The sequence below is a fragment of the Nomascus leucogenys genome, chromosome 15 (genome assembly GCF_006542625.1).
Source record: "Nomascus leucogenys isolate Asia chromosome 15, Asia_NLE_v1, whole genome shotgun sequence".
Classification (NCBI taxonomy): domain Eukaryota; kingdom Metazoa; phylum Chordata; class Mammalia; order Primates; family Hylobatidae; genus Nomascus; species Nomascus leucogenys.
This window is the reverse complement of record NC_044395.1, coordinates 44,757,632-44,765,846: the sequence shown is the minus strand read 5'-3', so window position 1 is coordinate 44,765,846 and position 8,215 is coordinate 44,757,632. Positions and strand designations below refer to the sequence as shown.

General features: G+C 38.4%; 1 pseudogene across 1 annotated transcript; it reads left to right on the top strand.

The window, feature by feature from the left end:
- Positions 1–5,539: 5,539 nt before the first annotated feature.
- On the top strand, positions 5,540–6,996 carry LOC100586854 (annotated as a pseudogene). The gene has a single exon (XR_120812.4). The product of XR_120812.4 is annotated as a tubulin alpha-1B chain-like (transcript).
- Positions 6,997–8,215: the final 1,219 nt, after the last annotated feature.

Genomic DNA, 8,215 nt, shown 5'->3' with positions numbered 1-8,215 from the left:
TGTGTTATCCCCCTTATCTCTACATATGTCTAGATTAGGAGTTGGCAAGCATTTTTTAGGGAGGAACAGTTAGTAAACCTTTTAGGCTTTCTGGGGCAAATAGTCTCTGTTTTAATTATTTAACTCTGCCACTGTAGCCATAGACAATATGTAATCAAATGCATATGGCTGTCTTTCAACATGACTTTACTTTCAAAAGCAGGTTTGATTTGACCTGTAGGCTCTTATTTGCTACCCTATTGTCTAGATTCTTAACAAGATCTTACCAAGTCAGATCTTGCCTGGACCATAACATTAACTTCCTTCCTATCTATGAAAAATATATTTGTATCTTCATTAATATATTCAAGAATTTTTATATAATATCTAATGAATACCAGGTATCAATCATGTCTTGCAGATACAGTGACAAAAAAAGATGACTTTTCCTCTAGGAGTTTTTGTCTATGACACAGATGATAAATAAATAATGAAGTGAGTAAATAAGATAATGATAAATCATTTAAAGTGTATAAAGGAATTAAATACCATGATGTAAAAGGGGATCACAGAGGCAGGAGCACAACTTTCAATAGGGTAGTCAAGGAATGATTTCTGTAGAAAGTGACATTTAAGCTGAAACCTGAATGATGAAAAATAAGCGAACCATATCACGAACCAGGAGAAGAACACTTTAGGAAAGGGTTCTGTTTCTCCGAGAACCCTAACTGGTACTCATATAAGTGGAATGATCCAGCATTTGTTCTTCTGAGATTGATTTATTTAACTTAGCATAATGTCCTTGAGGTTTATCCATGTTATTGCATATTGCAGAATTTCCTTCTTTTTAAAGGCTGAATAATATCCATTACATGTATATACTACATTTTCTTTGTCTTTTAGTCTGTTAAGGGGCACTTAGGTTGTTTCCACATCTTGCCTATTGTGAATAGTGCTGCAGTGAACATGGGAGTATAAATATATCTATGAGATCTTGATTTCAATTCTTTTGGATAAATACCTAGAAGTGGGATTGCAGATCATATGGTGATTCTGTTTTTAATTTTTGAGAAAACTCCATAATGTTTTCCATAATGGCTGCATGAGTTTGTGTTTCCATCAACAGTTTACAAGCGTTCTTATTTCTCTACATCCTCACCAACACTTTTATTTTATTTTATTTTGATAATAGACATTCTGACAGGTATGAGATGATACCTCATTGTGGTTTATATTTGCATTTCTCTGATGATTAGTGACATTGAGCATCTTTTCATATGGCTGTTGGCCATTTGTATGTCTTTTTGGAAGAAATTTCTATTCAAGTCTTAAGCCCATTTTAAAATCAGGTTATTAGTCTTTCTGCTATTGAGTTGTAGAAATTACTTACACATTTCAGATATTAACCACTCATCAGTTACATAGTTTGCAAATATTTTCTCCCATTTCATAGATTGCCTTTTCATTCTGTTAAATGTTTCTTTTGATGTGCAGAAGATCTTTGTTCAATGTAGTCCCACTTGTCTATTTTTGCCTGTGCTTTTGGTGCCATGTCCATGAAATCATTGCCAAGATTAATTTCATGAAGGTTTTCCCCTATATTATCATCTAAGAATTTATGGTTTGAGATCTTATGTGTGGCTTTTTAAACCATTGTGAGTTGCTTTTGTGTATGGTATAAGATATTGTTCAGATTTCATTCTTTTATATGTGAATATCTAGTTTTCACAGTATCATTTCTTGAAGAAACTACCTTTTCCCCATTGTGTATGCTTGGCACTATTGTTGAAGACTGTATATTTATGGATTTATTTTTGAGTTCTGTACTCTCTTCCATTTGTCTTAGATACCTGTCTTTATGCCAGCACCATACTGTTTTACTTACTGTAGCATTGTAATACATTTTGAGATCATGAAGTGTGATGCTGCAGGCTTACTCTTCTTTCTCAAGATTGATTTGACTATTTGGGGTCTTGTCTGTTTCCCTATGACATTTAGAGTGTTTTTTTTCCATTTCTGTAAAAATACTATTGGGATTTTTGATGGAAATTATATTGAATCTGTAGATTACTTTGGATTGTATGAACATTTTAACAAAATTAATTCTTCCAATCTATGAACACAAAATATCTCTTCATTTGTTTGTGTCTTCTTTAATGTTGTTCATCAATGTTTTGTAGCTTTCAGTGTATAAGTCTTTCATCACCTTAGTTAAGTTTATTTCTATTTTATTCTTTTTGATGCTATTGTAAATGGAATTGCTTTCTGAATTTTCTTTTCAGATAATTTATTTTTACTCTATAGATATATAATTAATTTTTATATATTTATTTTTTAAAAAAATTAATAGAGATGGGGTCGCTATATATTTCCCAGGCTAGACTTAAACTCCTGGGATCAAGCCATCCTTCACACTCAGCCTCCTGAGTAGCTGGAACTACAATATATGTTGATTTTGTATCCTTCAGCTTTACTTAATTTGTTTATTAGTTCTCACAGTTTTTTGGTCGAGTCTTTAGAGTTTTTCTAGGTGTAAGATTATGTCATTGGCAAATGGGGACCATTTTACTTCTTCTTTTCTGATTTGGATGCCTTTTGTCTCCTTTTCTTGCCCAGTTGCAGGAAAGTCTACCTAAGACATCTAGTACTATGTTAAATAGAAGTAACAAGAGAGGGCATTCTTGCTTTGTTCCTGATCATAGAGCTTAAAACAACTTTCAGATTTTTTGCCGTTAACTGTGATGATAGCTGTGGACTCTTCATATATGGCCATTATTATGTTGAAATAATTTTATTCTGTTTCTAGTTTGTTGAGAGCTTTTACCATGAAAAGGTACTAAATTTTGCAAAATGCTTTTTCTGCATCTTTTGAAATTATCATATGATTTTTATTTTTTCTTCTGTTAACATAGAATATCACATTACTTTATTTTCATATGTTGAACCATCCATGTATCTCAGGGACAAATCCTTCATGGTCATGATATATGACCCTTTTAATATGCTGTTGAATTCAATTTGTTAGTATTTTAAAACAATTTTCTTCTCTATATTGATTAGAGATATTTGCCTGTAGTTTTCTTTTTTTGAGCTATTTTTGTCTGGCTTTGATATCAAGGTAATGCTGGCCTCATAAAATGAGTTCAGAAGTGTTTCCCCCTCTTCAAGTTTCTGGAAGACAGGCCATAGTGACTGCCAACCCAAACCTCCATCTCTGTTCTCACTCTTCCCTCTACAGCTACATTTTGCCAGATCACTGTGCTGAGACCGGCAAAACAGGAGCCAGTCCACTGTGAAGTCTTTGAAGGAAAGTTGGGATGCTGGATGCATGGACCAACTCTTTTCCTCCTCAGGGAGTAGATGGGAGCTGGAATTTTCCCTCTGCTCATGCCATTCTGAGCTGAGGGGCAAAGCTATGGCAACTATGCCCCATACTGCTGTTTTTGTTCTCCCCCAATTGGCTAGATTATGCTGGTCCCATCAGTGCTCCAAGATTGGCAAGACAGAACCCAGTCCTCTGGGATGCCTCTATGGAAAAGTTGGGGCACTTATGTGTGAACCAATTCTTTTCCTTACCTGAAAGAAGTTAGGATCTGGGGGAGGGTGCCAGTGGTCTCTTTCCAATCAATCTTATGGCCCTATGTCACGTGTGAGAATTTTGGTGGGAGGGTGTTCTGAATCTTCCTACTAGCTTCCATGAGTCTGGTTTTGTGCTTGCCCAGGGTACAAGAGCCTTTCAATTAGTTTCTCACAAAGGGTATCTGTCTGTGAATTGTTGCTGAATTGTTGTGTTCATAGGGGAAAACATAGTCTAGAGCTTTCTACTTTGTTATCTTGCTGATATTACTCTTTATGTATATTTTTAAAATATTATTATGGCTGCTGGATAATGAATGAAAAGGAAGAAACAAGAATGCAAGTAAGTAGATTACAAGTTTCTGCAATGGCTCAGATGAGAGATAGTGAGAATGGTTATAGACAAGAGGTTGGATTTGATATGAATATTGGAAATAGAAAAATAGGAATTGCTAATGTATTGGATATGGCAGTCAGGGGAAGAGAAGAGTCAAAGACAACTCCCAGATTTTTAATTGAGTATCTGAGTGACTGAGTATCTGAGTGATTGAGTAACATGTATTGAGATTAAGAGGACCAAGAAAGAAATGAATGGGGGTGTAATGAATCAAGAGTTCTGCTTTGGATAAGTTGAGTTTAGAATGCCAATGAGAATTTAAGGGGAAATATAAAATAGGAAATTGGATAAGTGTGTAGTTTACGGAAAAGTTCTGAGCTACAAGTTTAATTTTCGGTGGTATCGGCACATAGATGGTGTTTAAAACTTTGGACCAGGCACCTATTTCTGTATTTACCCCTCCACTGTAAACAAATAAAAATACATATGAAACAATGGTTTACAGAAATTGGATGACTGACTCCTGAGAGAGGGAAAACAAACATGGTGAATTCTGGAATTGATATAGCTTACTATCTTAAGATAATTTTTAGGATACAGTGGAGGGAGGAGAAATACAAACACAGCCTGGCAGTTTCCCTGAGTCAAGGAAGCTAAGTTGAGAATGCAGAAAGAAATTCATTGAGCAGCACACTAAAGAGAAGTGAGGTGATGAGAAAGAGCTCTAGAAATAAGGAAAGGTTTTCTTCTTGAGTCTTTAGCTGAATGCATGTTAGTGCTTATATGTGAGAAAACTACCTGAGGCTGGAGAAACAGGCACAAATTCTTTGATATTTCTCTCTCCAGGAGGTAGAGCTTACAGTGGATAAACCTGGCAGATATCATCTTAATCAAGTGATTGAAGTTAATATCATCAGTACTAGGATATGTTGATATCATGTACCTCCTGATATGATATGATGAGAAGGGCACTTATTCTTTGTGGTATTATTCCCAGAATTCTATAACACAGTGTAATCATAATCCATCAGACAAACTTACAGTGGGGACCATTTTACAAAATTCATGATCTGTGTTCTTCAGAAGTGTCAAAGTCATGAAAGACAAGGAAAAACTGAGGAGCTGTCACAGATGGGAGCGGATTAAAGAGACATAACAACTAAATTCACTGTGGTACAGGCATACTTTGAAGATATTGTGGGTTTGGTTCTAGACCACTGCAATAAAGCAAATTTCACAATAAAGTGAGTCATATAATATTTTAGGTTTCTCAGTGCATGTAAAAGTCATAATCTATTAAGCGTGCAATAGCATTTTTAAAAAAATCATATATATCATAATTACAAATACTGTATTGCTAAAAATGTTAATGATTATTTGAGCCTTTACTGATGGAGGGGCTTGCCTCAATGTTGATGGCTACTGATTGATCAGGGTGGTGATTGCTGAAGGTTGGGGTGGCTGTGGCAATTTTTAACAAGACAACAATGAAGTTTGCCTCACTGACTCATTCTTCCTTTCATGAAAAATTTCTCTGTTGCGTGTAATGCTGTTTGATAGCATTTTACCTAAGTAGGACTTTTTTTTTTTTTTCAAAATTGGAGTCCTTTCAAACTCTGCTGCTGCTTTATCAACTAAATTTATGGAATATTCCCAGTGCGTTACTTACCTCAACTCTTAGCTTGTCAGGGACGGTAACCGGTACCCGGTGTCTGCTCCTGTCGCCTTCACCTCGTAATCCCTAGCCACTATGCGTGAGTGCATCTCCATCCACGTTGGCCAGGCTGGTGTCCAGATTGGCATTGCCTGCTGGGAGCTCTACTGCCTGGAACACGGCATCCAACCTGATGGCCAGATGCCAAGTGACAAGACCGTTGGGGGAGGAGATGTCTCCTTCAACACCTTCAGTGAGATGGGCGCTGGCAAGCACGTGCCCCGGGCTGTGTTTGTAGACTTGGAACCCATGGTCATTGATGAAGTTCGCACTGGCACCTACCGCCAGCTCTTCCACCCTGAGCAGCTCATCACAGGCAAGGAAGATGCTGCCAATAACTATGCCCGAGGGCACTACACCATTGGCAAGGAGATCATTGACCTTGTGTTGGACCGAACTCACAAGCTGGCTGACCAGTGCACCGGTCTTCAGGGCTTCTTGGTTTTCCACAGCTTTGGTGGGGGAACTGGTTCTAGGTTCGCCTCCCTGCTCATGAAATGTCTCTCAGTTGATTATGGCAAGAAGTCCAAGCTGGAGTTCTCCATTTACCTGGTGCCCCAGGTTTCCACAGCTGTAGTTGAGCTCTACAACTCCATCCTCACCACCCACACCACCCTGGAGCACTCTGATTGTGCCTTCATGGTAGACAATGAGGCCATCTATGACATCTGTCGTAGAAACCTCGATATCGAGCGCCCAACCTAAACTAACCTTAACCGCCTTATTAGCCAGATTGTGTCCTCCATCACGGCTTCCCTGAGATTTGATGGAGCCCTGAATGTTGACCTGACAGAATTTCAGACCAACCTGGTGCCCTACCCCTGCATCCACTTCCCTCTGGCCACATACGCCCCTGTCATCTCCGCTGAGAAAGCCTACCATGAACAGCTTTCTGTAGCAGAGATCACCAATGCTTGCTTTGAGCCAGCCAACCAGATGGTGAAATGTGACCCTCGCCATGGAAAATACATGGCTTGCTGCCTATTGTACTATGGTGATGTGGTTCCCAAAGATGTCAATGCTGCCATTGCCATCATCAAGACCAAGTGCAGCATCAAGTTTGTAGATTGGTGCCCCACTGGCTTCAGGGTTGGCATCAACTACCAGCCTCCCACTGTGGTGCCTGGTGGAGACCTGGCCAAGGTACAGAGAGCTGTGTGCATGCTGAGCAACACCACAGCCATTGCTGAGGCCTGGGCTCACCTGGACCACAAGTTTGACCTGATGTATGCCAAGCGTGCCTTTGTTCACTGGTACGTGGGTGAGGGGATGGAGGAAGGCGAGTTTTCAGAGGCCCGTGAAGACATGGCTGCCCTTGAGAAGGATTATGAGGAGGTTGGTGTGGATTCTGTTGAAGGAGAGGGTGAGGAAGAAGGAGAGGAATACTAATCCACTCCTTTTGGCCCTGCAGCATGTCGTGCTCCCAGAATTTCAGCTTCAGCTTAGCTGACAGATATTAAAGCTTTCTGGTTAGATTTTCACTTGGTGATCATGTCTTTTCCATGTGTACTTGTAATATTTTTCTATCATGTCTCAAGGTAAAGTCATTAACATAAAAAAAATTTTATGGAATATTTTAGATCCTTTGTTGGCATTTCAACAATGTTCACAGCATCTTCACTAAGAGTCAATTTTGTCAAAACCCCTTTTTTTCCTCATCCAGAAGAAGAAACTTCTCATCCATTCAAGTTTCATTATGAGATTGCAGCGATTCAGTCACATCTTCAGTCTCCACTTCTAATTGTAGTTTACTTGCTATTTCCACATCTGCAGTTACTTCCTCTAATAATGTCTTGAATACTCAAAGTCATCAACTTCTTCAAATTCCTGTTACGGTTGACATTTTGACCTTCTCTCATAAATCACTAATGCTCTTAATGACATCTTAGAATGGCTAATTATTTCCCAAAGTTTTTCAACTTGTTTTGTCAAGATCCGTCAGAAGATTCACAATTTATAGGGAAGCTATAGCCTTATGAAATGTACTGCTGAACAAATGAGACTTGAAAGTTGAAATTTCTCTTTGATCCATGGGCTACAGAGTGGATACTGAGTTTGCAGGTCTGAAAACAACATTAATCTTGTATCTCTCCATCAGAGCTCTTGTTTGACTAGGTGCACTGTCAATGAGCAGTAATATTTTGAAAGCAATCTTTTTTATAAGCAGTAAGTCTCAACAACGGACTTAAAACATATAGTAAATCATGCTATTAGCAGATGTGCTATCATCTAGGCTTTGTTGTTTCATGTATAGAGCACAGGTAGAGTAAATGTAAGGGCTCTAGGATTTTCAAAATGAAATGGTAAGGAGGATTAGTGGCAACTTAAAGTCACCAACTGCTTTAGCCCCTAACAAAAGAGTCAGCCTGTCTTTTGAAGCTTTGAAGTTAGGCATTAACTTCTCTCTAGCTATGAAAGTCCTAGATGGCATCTTCTTCCATTATAAGGCTGTTTGGTCTACATTGATTATTTTTTGTTTATTGTAGCCACCTTCGTCAATAATTGTAGGTAGATCTTCTGGATAACTTGCTGAAGCTTCTCCATCAGCACTTGCTGTTTCACCTTGCATTTTTATGTTATGGTGATGGCTTCTTTCCTAACATCTCATT